Source organism: Dromiciops gliroides, chromosome 2 (assembly GCF_019393635.1).
Source record: "Dromiciops gliroides isolate mDroGli1 chromosome 2, mDroGli1.pri, whole genome shotgun sequence".
Classification (NCBI taxonomy): Eukaryota; Metazoa; Chordata; class Mammalia; order Microbiotheria; family Microbiotheriidae; genus Dromiciops; species Dromiciops gliroides.
In genome coordinates this window covers 458,684,624-458,697,464 of record NC_057862.1, presented here as the reverse complement: position 1 = coordinate 458,697,464, position 12,841 = coordinate 458,684,624, and the positions used below count along the sequence as shown (strand labels likewise).

Below are 12,841 nucleotides of genomic sequence, written 5' to 3'. Positions count from 1 at the left end.
AAGGAGAGATTGTGTATATGATTTTTTGTGGATGCTTTTGCACATGTGTGTATTCAACATTAATCATTACTGTCATCTTCTTTACCTCTAACTAAATGGGGAGATAAAAGGATGGTAGGCTCATAGATGATAAAATCATAGATTTGGGCTGGAAGGGACCTTAGACACTAATTTCTGAAATTCTCAATTTGTCTTATAAGTGAAGTGAGAGATAAAACAGAAGTGAAAGTAGTTTTAATTTTTAGACCGGTTCACTTACAGGAACAATTATGTGGTTTGCTGCATTTAAATAATACTGGGTTGCAACATGTTTTATTGCCATCAATTACTGTAAGTCACTGATTCATTTTATGCATATTGATTTCTGCCCAAAGTGATACTTGTGACAGTAACAGAAAGTATAAATGATTTCTTTCCTTATTTCTCACTTCAAAAGTTCATTTACTTTGTACAGAACCATGAGATAATTAAAGCCTCTCTCAAATTATCATGATCCTTTCAGATCTTAGTTCAACACCCACCCTCTTTTCACATGCTTTAAGGTTTCTTTGTAGGAGTGCTTCTCAACAATTTGCTTTCTCTACCACAACTCCCAACATCATCAGTGTAAAATGATCCATTTTCAAATGAATCATATCAGTATTTGCCATTGAAAAATAAATTTTGGTTCCAAAGCTTTACAAGACCTCTGAGGAATTGAAAATAGCTTTTTACCACAAATATTGTACATGAAGAGGCTTTCTTCTCATAAATGTTTTGGGGTCAGATGCAGTGACTATAATCCCTTTGTTAGTATTTTTGAAACTTAAACATTTTTAAATGACTAAGCATTATGGTTCTTTTACATCTAACTTCTTGAATAAATTACAAGTTTTAAGTCTTAGTGTTCAGATTTTATCAGAAATTGCTACTTAAATTATATTTCTTGGTATGCAAAAAAGACACCTCAAAAAATTTGCATCATCTGATACCATAGTAAAAAATTAAGAAACCACTTTTTAAGATAGTTACCTATAGGGGGCAGCTAGGTGGCGCAGTGGATAGAGCACCGGCCCTGGAGTCAGGAGTACCTGAGTTCAAATCCGGCTTCAGACACTTGACACTTACTAGCTATGTGACCCTGGGCAAGTCACTTAACCCCAATTGCCTCACTAAAAAAACCAAAAACAACAAAAAGATAGTTACCTATATAACTAAGATAATAGCCGTGTGAGTAGAGAGAAAGTAGTTGGGTTTGAGGGATGTTATGGAGATAGCTATAATCAGTTGCCAATTTTTGCTTTTTCTATTGCTAATATTTTACTACCTCTTTCTATGTTGAAATGTATGAATATTGAGTATCCTTTATATACTTAAAAATATTTTATTCTTTTACACATCTATAGTTTCCTCCCCTGTGCTAAAAAAAGTTTATGAAATTTTTTTTGCAATTTTATTTTTCTAGATGCTATATTCCAAATATTTATTTTCATTCTCTTTATAATTTTTAACTCCATGATCTCTTAACTTTGCTCCAGGCTAATATATAAGAAACCCTGCTTCCCTGAAATCCCAACAATGAAAAATTAGTTTATAGCCCATTCTGTCTTTGAAAAGAATTCATTCTGGGGGCAGCTAGGTGGTGCAGTGGATAAAGCACCAGCCCTGAATTCAGGAGGACCTGAGTTCAAATCTGGTCTCAGACACTTGACACTTACTAGCTGTGTGACCCTGGGCAAGTCACTTAACCCCCATTGCCCCACAAAAAGAAAAAACAAAACCAAAAGATCCCCAGGCCTAGATGAGCTTATTTATTTCTAAGATCCAGCAGGTTCCATAAAAGTTTGGAAATAGCTTATTACCAAAATATTGAGAGGACCACGGAAAGAGCAACTCAACCCAGTGTATTCTCTTTGGTTTGCCTTGTTTTTTCCTTAGGTCTTCAAGCTAGTGTGTTGCGTACGAATAGAACCCTAATCCTACTTTGGAATGCCTGTTTTGTTACATACTTTAGAACTATTAATATCTTCTGTCAAAAATAAGTATTGTTCCTTTTAGACATGATTTTTAAAAAGTTATTCTTGGGAAAGGGAAAGTAACAGTTGTGTGAATTAAATGCTCCCAAAACTTTCTAGAGAAATGTGGCTCCATTTTGTAATAAATTATTAAGAAGAAAAAAAAAAGAATTTTGATAAAGGAATTTGCTTTACATTCTACCTTTCAGGAACACATCCATACCATTTGAGTAGGTATCCATTTATGTAATGATAAAAGAACATTAGAACTGGAAGGGACCTGTAATGATCATATGGTTCCCACCCTTTTACTTTTACAGCTAAGAAAATGGAAACCCTGAGAGGTTATGTGACTTGTTAACTGGTCACTTAGTTTGGTAAATGTCAAAGCTTCAATGTTCCTTACCTCCATGTCTACGTTAGATAGCTTTCCAAATAAGTGTCTCACCAGCTCAGGCGTAAGATACTCCACTGGATTTTAGAATAGTTGACAGAGAAATAGATTTAAACTAAAACTAAAGGGGGCACGCTAGGTGGCCCAGTGAATAAAGCACCGGCCTGGATTCAAGAGGACCTGAGTTCACAATTCGGCCTCAGACACTTGACACTTGCTAGCTGTGTGCCCTGGGCAAGTCACTTAACCCTCATTGCCCCAGAAAAAAAACAATGGAAGATAGCCAACTTGCGGCTACTGCATGCATTCACTAACAAACCTAAGAACTTTTTCGAATGTAATCTAGTATACATGCAACATGAACCAGTCTCAATTGTTTTTTTCTATATCCCCCCCCCCAAAAACAAATAGCCCACAACCCAGCAACAACTAGGAATCATAAATTTGAAATGTTTGACTTTCTTCATCACTTAATTATATTTGGGTTCGTTTGAATGATCGATAATAAATTATGAGGTTAGTTCATACCCGTGCCTCGTACGTTTTGTAAGAGTGTGTCACCAGAGTTCTCTAACTTGAATGCATCTTTGTTAATAATTGCAAGTTGTCATCTATTACCTTTATATTTTTTTAATCCCATATTTAAAATTGTCCTATTGTAGTTAGCAGTGCTTAGGTCTCCTAATTTGTACACTAAGGTTTCTTCCTGAGCTTCATTATGAATCACTTATTTTTATATTTTGGTCTTTTATATCTTTCACAGCAATCATAATTTGGGGATGGTCTATTTCTGAGACAAGAGAAACAATGAGCATAGAGATGATTGGGATCATTTTGCCCAAGGTAGTGGTTATAAATTGTTTTGACATTTTAAGCAGTCAGAAAACTCAAAAGACAATAAGAAATGGTTATTAAATGGCTTACTCCACACACTACTGAGGAATACAAGCTCAAAGCGCATCTAGGGTAGTAGAGAAGGCATTGATGACCAATAAAGCACATTATAATGCAAGTTTTAAAAATCTATTGGAAGGAGGCAGCTAGGTGGCACGTGGATAGAGCACCGGCCCTGGAGTCAGGAGTTCTGACGTTCCAAATCTGGCCTCAGACACTTAACACTTACTAGCTGTGTGACCCTGGGCAAGTCACTTAACCCCCATTGCCCCGCCCACAAAAAAAAAAAAAAAAAAACAAAAAAAATATATATATATAATATATCATATATATATACTATATATCTATATATATATATATATATATAAATATATAGGAAAAGGAGGTTCTAAACAACATATTCATGACGTATTTGAAAATCACTTCTAGTTGGGAAAGATCAGGACACACATAAGGAAGGCAATAGAATCCAAGTTGCACCATTAATAGATTGTCTTTTACTAGCCAATATAAAATTATCGACTGTTATATCGTTCTATCATAAGCATTTGCTGTTTTATTTGATTTCTGAAACCTTTAGTAAGAATAGAAAGTAAAAACTAAAAACAATATAACAACACAAAAAATGAATAATTCTGGTTCAGTTTTAGTTATGTGTGTGTACCCCTTTTTAAAAATTTCTAAATGTTCCAAATTTGCCTATAAGATTACATAGTATTGAGTTAGAGGTTAATAATGTAAAAAATTTTCAGGGTGGGTGTTTTTTGTTTTGTTTTTATGGGGGGAAGGTGGAGGTGGGGTGGAAATGAGTTGTTTTTTCAGTTTAACTTTTACCTTGACATTTCTTTGTTTTCATTTTCTTGGTTCAGTCTTGGATCAATAACCCTATCTTCTCAGCATGAAGTTGAAGTCTTTGTAGCTTGAATAATTAGACTTCACTGTGCTATCTACCTCATAACAGACAAGTTATTTTTGTACTCAAGACTCAGAATAAGATGTACGTTTTCTGAAAAAGCAAATGTGGATGTTTGTTTTGCTTGATTATATGCACTTTTGTTATATGTGCTTTGTTTTTCTTTTTTTTTTTCTTTCTTTTTTTAAATAAAAGTATTTTTTCCTGTTACATGTAAAGATAGTCCTCAACTTTTGTTTATATAAACTTTCCAATTTCAGATTTTTCTCCCTCCCTCCCCCCTCCCCTAGACAGCAGGTAACATATAATAACATTAAACATATTTCTGCATTAGTCATGTTATAAGAGAAAAATCAGAGCAATGACAGAAAACCTCAAAATAGAAAAGCAACAGCACCAAAAACAAAAGAAATAGTATGGTTCATTCAGCATCTATACTCCACAGTTCTTTTTTTTCCCAGGATTTGGAGATCCTCTTCTATCATGAGTTCCCTGGAACTCTTCTGTGCCATTGCATTGGTGAGAAGAATATAGGCCATCACAGTAGATCAACACACAATGTTGATGATACTATGTACAATGTTCTCCTGGTTCTGCTCATCTCACTCATCATCAGCCCATGCAAGACACTCTAGGTTTCTCTGAACTCCTCCTGCTCATCATTTCTTACAGCACAATAGTATTCCATTGTATTCATATAGCACAACTTGTCCAGCCATTCCCCAATTGATGGGCATCCCCTCAACTTCCAGTTCCTTGCCACCATGTAAAGAGCAGCTATAAATATTTTTGTACATGTGGGTCCCTCTCCCCTTTCTATGATCTCTTTGGGAAAAAGACCCAAAAGTGGAATTGCTGGGTCAAAGGGTATGCACAGCTTTATCGCCCTTTGGGCATAATTCCAAATTGCTCTCCAGAATGGTTGGATCAGTTCACAGCTCCACCAACAATGAATTAGTGTTCCAATTTTCCCACAGCTTCTCCAACATTTATTATCTTCTTTTTTTGTCATTTTAGCCAATCTGATAGGTGTCAGGTGGTACCTCAGAGTTGTTTTAATTTGCATCTCTCTAATCATTAGAGATTTAGAGCATTTTTTCATATGGTAATAGATAGTTTTGTTTTCTTCATCAGAAAACTGCCTGTTCATATCCTTTGACCATTTCTCAACTGGGGAATGACTTGGATTCTTATAAATTTGGTTTAGTTCCCTATATATTTTAGAGATGAGGCCTTTATCAGAAGTACTGGCCTCAAAAATTGTTTCCCAGTTTTCTGCCTCCCTTCTAATTTTGGATGCATTGCTTCTGTTTGTACAAAAAAAATTTAATTTAATGTAATCAAAATCATCCATTTTGCATTTTATAATATTCTCTATCTCTTGTTTGGTCAAAAACTGTTTTCCTTTCCAAAGATCTGATAGGTAGACTATTCCTTTCTCTCCTAATTTACCTATGGTATCACCTCTTATGTCTAAATCATGTATCCATTTTGACCTTATTTTAGTATAAGGTGTAAGATGTTGGTCTATGCCTAATTTCTGCCAAACTATCTTCCAGTTTTCCCAGCAGTTTTTGTCAAATACTGAGTTCCTATCCCAGAAGCTGGAGTCTTTGGGTTTATCAAACACTACATTACTAGTGTCATTTACTACTGCATTTCCTGAGCCTAGCCTATTCCATTGATCTACCACTCTATTTCTTAGCCAGTACCAGGTAGTTTCGATGACTGCCGCTTTATACTAAAGCTCCAGGTTTGGTACTGCTATCCCACCTTCCTGTGAATTTTTTTTTTCATTATTTCCCTGGATATTCTTGATTTTTTGTTTTTCCAGATGAATTTTGTTATTATTTTTTCTAGCTCTATAAAATAATTTTTAGGTAGTCTGATTGGTATTGCACTGAATAAGTAAATTAGTTTAGGTAGTATTGTCATTTTTACTATATTAGCTCTGCCTATCCATGAGCAATTGATATCTTTCCAATTATTTAGATCTGATTTGATTTGTGTGAAGAGTGTTTGGTAGTTGTGTTCATAGAGTTCCTGGGTTTGTCTTGGCAAGTAGACTCCCAAGTATTTTATATTATCTACCGTTACTTTAAATGGAATTTCTCTTTCTATCTCTTGCTGCTGGATTTTGTTGGTCATGTATAGAAATGCTGATGATTTATGTGGATTTATTTTATATCCTGCTACTTTGTTAAAGTTGTTAATTGTTTCAAGTAATTTTTTAATTGATTCTCTAGGATTCTTTAAGTATACCATCATATCATCTGCAAAGAGTGATAGTTTTGTTTCCTCCTTGCCTAATTCCTTTAATTCCTTTCTCTTCTCTGATTGCTAAAGCTAACATTTCTAGTACAATATTAAATAATAGGGGTGATAATGGACATCCCTGTTTCACCCCTGATCTTATTGGGAAGGCCTCTAATTTATCTCTATTGCATATAATACTTGCTGATGGTTTTAGGTAGATACTGTTTATTATTTTAAGGAAAGCTCCCCCTATTCCTAAACTCTCTAGTGTTTTTATTAGGAATGGGTGCTGTATTTTGTCAAAATCTTTCTCTGCATCTATTGAGATAATCATGATTCTGGTTAGTTTTCTTATTGATGTGGTTGATTATGTTAATAGTTTTCCTAATGTTGAACCAGCCCTGCATTCCTGGTATAAATCCCACCTGGTCATAGTGTATTATCCTGGTGATCACTTGCTGTAATCTCCTTGCTAATATCTTATTTAAGATTTTAGCATCAATATTCATTAGGGAAATTGGTCTATAATTTTCTTTCTCTGTTTTTGCTTTGCCTGGTTTTGGTATCACCACCATATTTGTGTCATAAAATGAATTTGGTAGAACTCCTTCTTCACCTATTTTTCCAAATAATTTGTATAATATTGGAATTAATTATTCTTTAAATGTTTGGTAAAATTCACCCGTAAACCCATCTGGCCCTGGGGATTTTTTCTTAGGGAGTTCATTAATGGCTTGTTCAATTTCTTTTTCTAATATGGGTTTATTTAAGGATTTTATTTCTTCTTCGGTTAACCTGGGCAGTTTGTATTTTTGTAAATATTCATCCATTTCATTTAGAGTGTCAAATTTATTGGCATACAGTTGGGCAAAATAATTCCTAATTATTGATTTAATTTCCACTTCATGGGTGGTAACATCACCCTTTTCATCATTTTTGATACTGGTAATTTGGTTTTCTTCTTTCTTTTTTTTAATCAAATTAACCAATATTTTATCTATTTTATTGGTTTTTTCATAAAACCAGCTCTTAGTTTTATTGATTAATTCTATAGTTTTTTTGCTTTCAATCTTATTAATTTCTCCTTTAATTTTCAGGATCTCTAGTTTAGTATCTAATTGGGGATTTCTAATTTGTTCTTTTTCTAGCTTTTTAAGTTGCATGCCCAATTCATTAATCTCCTCTTTCTCTTTTTTATTCATGTAAGCATTTAGTGCTATCAGTTTTCCCCTAAGCACTGCTTTGGCTGCATCCCATAGATTTTGGTATGTTGTCTCATTATTGTCATTCTCTTGAATATAGTTATTGATTGTTTCTATGATTTGTTGTTTGACCCATTCATTCTTTAGAATGAAATTATTTAGTTTCCAGTTGATTTTCATTCTACTTTTCCATGGCTCTTTCTTACATGTTATTTTTATTGCATCATGATCTAAGAAGGATGCATTTACTATTTCTGCCTTTCTACATTTGACTATGATGTTTTTGTGCCCTAATACATGGTCAATTTTTGAAAATGTGCCATGTACTGCTGAGAAAAAGGTATATTCCTTTCTATCCCCATTCAATTTTCTCCAGACATCTATCATGTCTAACTTTTCTAGTAATCTATTCACCTCTTTCACTTCTTTCTTATTTATGTTTTGGCTAGATTTATCTAATTCTGAGAGGGGGAGATTCAGATCCCCCACTAGTATAGTATTACTGTCTAATTCCTCTTGTAACTCATTTAGCTTCTCCTCTAAGAACTTGGATGCTATACCACTTGGCACATACATATTTAATATTGATATTACTTCATTATCTTTAGTACCTTTAAGTAAGATGTAATTTCCTTCCTTATCTCTTTTAATGAGATCTATTTTTGCCTGTGCTTTGTCTGAGATAAGGATTGCTACCCCTGCCTTTTTTACTTTAGCTGAGGCATAATATATTCTGCTCCAGCCTTTTACCTTTACTCTGTGTGTATCTCTCTGCTTCAAATGTGTTTCTTGTAAACAGCATATTGTAGGGTTCTGGTTTTTAATCCACTCTGCGATTCGCTTCCGTTTTATAGCAGAGTTCATCCCATTCACATTCACAGTTATTATTACTGACTGTCTATTCCCCTCCATTCTATTTACCCCCTTTATACTTTTTCCCCTTCTTTCACCCTATTCCTCCTCACTGACATTTTGCTTCTTACCCCTGCCTCCCCCAATCTGCCCTCCCTTTTTATCACCCCTCCCTTTTCTTTACCCTTTTCTCCCTTGCTTTTGTCCTCCCTTCTATCAGTCCCCTCCCTTTCCCTTCCCCTTTTGCTTCCCTAAAGAATGAGCTAAGTTTCTTTATCCCAATGAACATGTGTTATTCCCTCTTTGAATCAAATCTAATGAGTGTAGGGTTGAAACAATGTTCACCCTTCCTTTCTTTCCCTCTATTGTAATAGGGGTTTTTTTTCACCTCTTCATATGATATAATTTACCCCATTCCACCTCCCCTTTCCTCTCCTCCCCATAGACTCCCTTTTTAACCCCTTAATTTTCTTTGTATCATCACATCAAAGACAATTTATATTTATACCTTCTGTGTAAAGTCCTTCTCTCTGCCCAAATACATTTACAATTCTTACGAGTTATGAGTATTATCTTCCCATGTAGGGATGTAAACAGTTTAACCTAATCGAGTAACTTCCCCCCCCCCACCCCCCCCACCCCCCCGTTTACCTTTTCAAACTTCTCTTGAGTCTTGTATGTTAAGATCGAATTTTCTCTTCAGTTCTGGTCTTTTCATCAGAAAACATTAAAAGTCCCCAATGTCATTGAATGTCCATCTTTTCCCCTGAAAGAAAATGCACATTTTTGCTGGGTAATAGATTCTTGGTTGCAATCCAAGCTCCTTTGCCTATTCTAAGCTTTGCAGTCCTTTAATGTTGAAGCTGCCAGGTCCTGAGCAATCCTGACTGTGGCTCCATGATATTTAAATTGCTTCTTTCTGGCTGCTTGGAGTATTTTCTCCTTTACCTGATAATTCTGGAATTTGGCTACAGTATTCCTTGGAGTTTTCCTTTTGGGGTCTCTTTCAGGAGGTGATCGGTAGATTCTTTCAATGATGGATTTTATCCTCTGATTCTATAATATGAGGGCAGTTCTCCTTAATAATTTCCTGGAATATGGTGTCTAGATTCTTTTTCTGATCATGGCTTTCAGGCAGTCCAGTGATTCTCAAATTGTCTCTCCTGGATCTGTTTTCACATTTTCTTCTATTTTTTCATTCTTTTGATTCTGCTTGACTGATTTCTGGTATTTCATGGATTCCCTATCTTCCAACTGTCCAATTTTAATTTTTAAGGCATTGTTTTCTTCGATGAGATTATGCACCTTTTTTTCCATTTGGCCAAATGAATTTTTTAAGGCATTGTTTTCTTCAGTGAGATTATGCACCTTTTTTTCCATTTGGCCAGATGAATTTTTTAAGGAATTGTTTTCTGCATTCAATCTTTGTGCTTCCTTTTCCAAGCTGCTGATTCTTTTTTCATAGTTTTCTTGTTTTGCTTTCATTTCTCTCCCCATTTTTTCTTCTATCTCTCTCAATTGATTTTTTAAATCCTTTTTGAGCTCTTCCAGGAAGGCTTTTTGTTCTTGCGACCAATTCTCCTTCCCTCTTGAGGGTTCCACATGCAGGCAATTTGAGGCTATTGTCCTCATCTGAGTTTGTGTTTGCTTCTTACCTGTTGATACAGAAGCTCTCAATGGAGAGGGCTCTTTTTTACTTCTTACTCGTTATTGCAGCTTATTTATTTATTTTTTAAGTTGAGGTCTGCTCTGGGGGCACCAGGGTCCCTGTTTAGGGCTTCTTGTGCAGGGGTATAGGTGCTGTTTCACCGGCTTTTTACACTGGGGGCTTTAAGTGTGTGCAGTTCCCACCCCACCCCCACACCCCTCCGCACTTCCTGTCTGAGCGCGCTAGATCAGTGGGCCTAGTCGTACCTGACCTGTTCGTGGCCCTCCAGCTGGCAACTTGCCCTCTTGGCTGGTGCAGGTAGGTTTTTCCACTGTCCTGCTGAGCCACCAGATTTTTGAGCCAGGATCCAGGGGCCTCAGTTGTTCGGCTGTGGCCCACAGCTGCTGACTTGCCCCAACCCCCTCGGTGCTGGGCTGCTGCCCTGTGCTGCGCCTCCCTTTTGCCCGAGTCAGGCCGACCTTTTATTGAAGTCTTCTAAATTATCTCTGGTTAGAAGACTGTCTCTCTCTGTCTCTTTGCAGGTTCTGTAGTTTCAGAATCCATCCAGAGGCTTGATTTAATGTTATTTTTGAGGGAACAGAAGGAGAGCTCAGACAGCTAGCTGATTCCTCTCCGCCATCTTGGCTCCGTTTTGTTTGTCTTTCTCCCCCCCCCCCCACTGCAGAGTGGAATAGAAAGACAAAAGGGGGAAAAGAATGTTAGTCTTTCTCACCCCCACTCTCCAAAAAGAGAAAAGGGCATTTTTTTTTTTAATGCACAGCAGAAGGGGCAGCTAGGAGGCGCAGAGGATAAAGCACTGGATTCAGGAGGACCTGAGTTCAAATCCGGCCTCAGACACTTGACACTTATTAGCTGTGTGACCCTGGGCAAGTCACTTAACTCCCATTGCCCCCCCTCCCCCCATGCACATCAGAGAAGGAAGGCCAGAAAGAATCACTGACAAACAGCTTGAAGGCTAAAGGTTGGATTTATTCAGTTTTAAAAGAAAAGCAAGTTGTGTATAATAGAGACCCACAATTTTGTGCACAGTGGCCTTTTTCTATTCTGCTGTCTATATGGAAATGCTAAGTTCAAAATAAGCATGAATTTTTAAAATTAAATTTCACTTTCAGACATATGTAAATGTTTTATTATAGAAATTATTTCTGGAAAAGAAATATGAACACATGGATGTTTGTCTCTTTAAAATCTTGGAGCTAGTAGATGTTTGCTTCCATTGGTAGCTTGACAACCTTGTATATTGCATGTACAGATTTCTTGTATACATGTATATAGACGTGAAGATAGTATGCATTTTAATTTCATTCTTCCTTTTAATAAAGTGCAAAAGGGTAGAACAGTACCAAAAATAAGACTATGAAATTGTCATATTTGATAAGACTTTGAAATTCCTTGCATTCTAAATGTATATATATGGCAAATTATGTTGACAGGCTGAAAATTATTTAAGCTCATTAGTAATTAACAAAAATATGAGTGGAGAAATTATTTTCTGATTACTTTATTACACATGAAATTTAAATGATCCTGTAACAGCTGATTTTAGATGCACTTAGAGGTTACTTCTAACTGACTTTTTAATAATTCTCTGGAGTGACAGTTACGCAGTTTATATAAAAGTATCTTTGCCAAATTAGTCAATTCAGTTCCATAAACATTTATTAAGTGCCTGTTACACATATGGCAACATCATGTTTTCTTTAAAATTGTGACAACCTTGTCATGGAACACAATCATGGCTCTATCACAAATCATCTCTGCTGTATTTCTCATAGCACTACCTAGATTTTTTCCTTTGTTCTTATCACTCTCCTTTGTATTGGGGTTATTTGCATACCTGCTTTTCCATCTGTTAGATTTTCAGTACCTTGAAAAGAGGTTCTGTCATATCTACCTTTTTATTTGTAGCACTTTGTACAAAGGCTTTGCCCATAGTTTGTTGAATTTAATTGAATTTAGGTCTTGATTTGCAAACAGTCATTCTGATGGCTTAGTTACCCTAATAATCTCTATTTTAGTATGAAGAGATATGCTCCACCTGAGAGCAAACATAGCCACCATCCTGCCAACCATTGCTATTAATCTCTATGCTTATCATGTGAGCATCAGAGATGGCTTTTGACCTGCAAGTTGTTTTTCCAAATAGGATTATGTCTAACATTATTGGGTTTTAAGATTTAAATTTTTATTTCTTCTAGCTCTTCCCTTTTTGGATTTTTGTATAGTCTCTCACATAAAGGATACATATGCTATATAACTTTACTACACTATTTTTTGTGTGTGTGTCATTAAACAAGTTTGTAATTCATCTTGTTTTTAAGTTACTGTCTTTGGGGTGATTCATCATAAACATCCAGAAAACATTTTTGTCCTGTGTCTTACATTTTTATGTTCAAATAGAGTAAGTAACAAGCAGCTTAGGCAAAGAAACTACATAGGTACTGACAATTCTTTACAAAGATCCTTCAACAGTTTTATTAATCCATATAGGTCTTTTTTTTTTTTTCCCTCTGTAACAGTTCAGCACATTGGGACCTATTTACCATCTATATAGTGAGACCATTCAACTGTTTAGGTTTTCCTGTGTACACCTTGTAAAAGATGGCATAGTGGATAGATAGCTGGCCTCCAAGCCAGGAAGATAATGTTTTAAGTCCTGACTCTCTC

At 35.7% G+C, this 12,841-nt stretch overlaps 1 protein-coding gene across 1 annotated transcript in view; it reads left to right on the top strand.

The window, feature by feature from the left end:
* PTPN1 (protein tyrosine phosphatase non-receptor type 1) overlaps positions 1 to 12,841 on the top strand; it is an 86,262-nt gene that overhangs the window by 38,789 nt on the left and 34,632 nt on the right. The window lies entirely within an intron of this gene.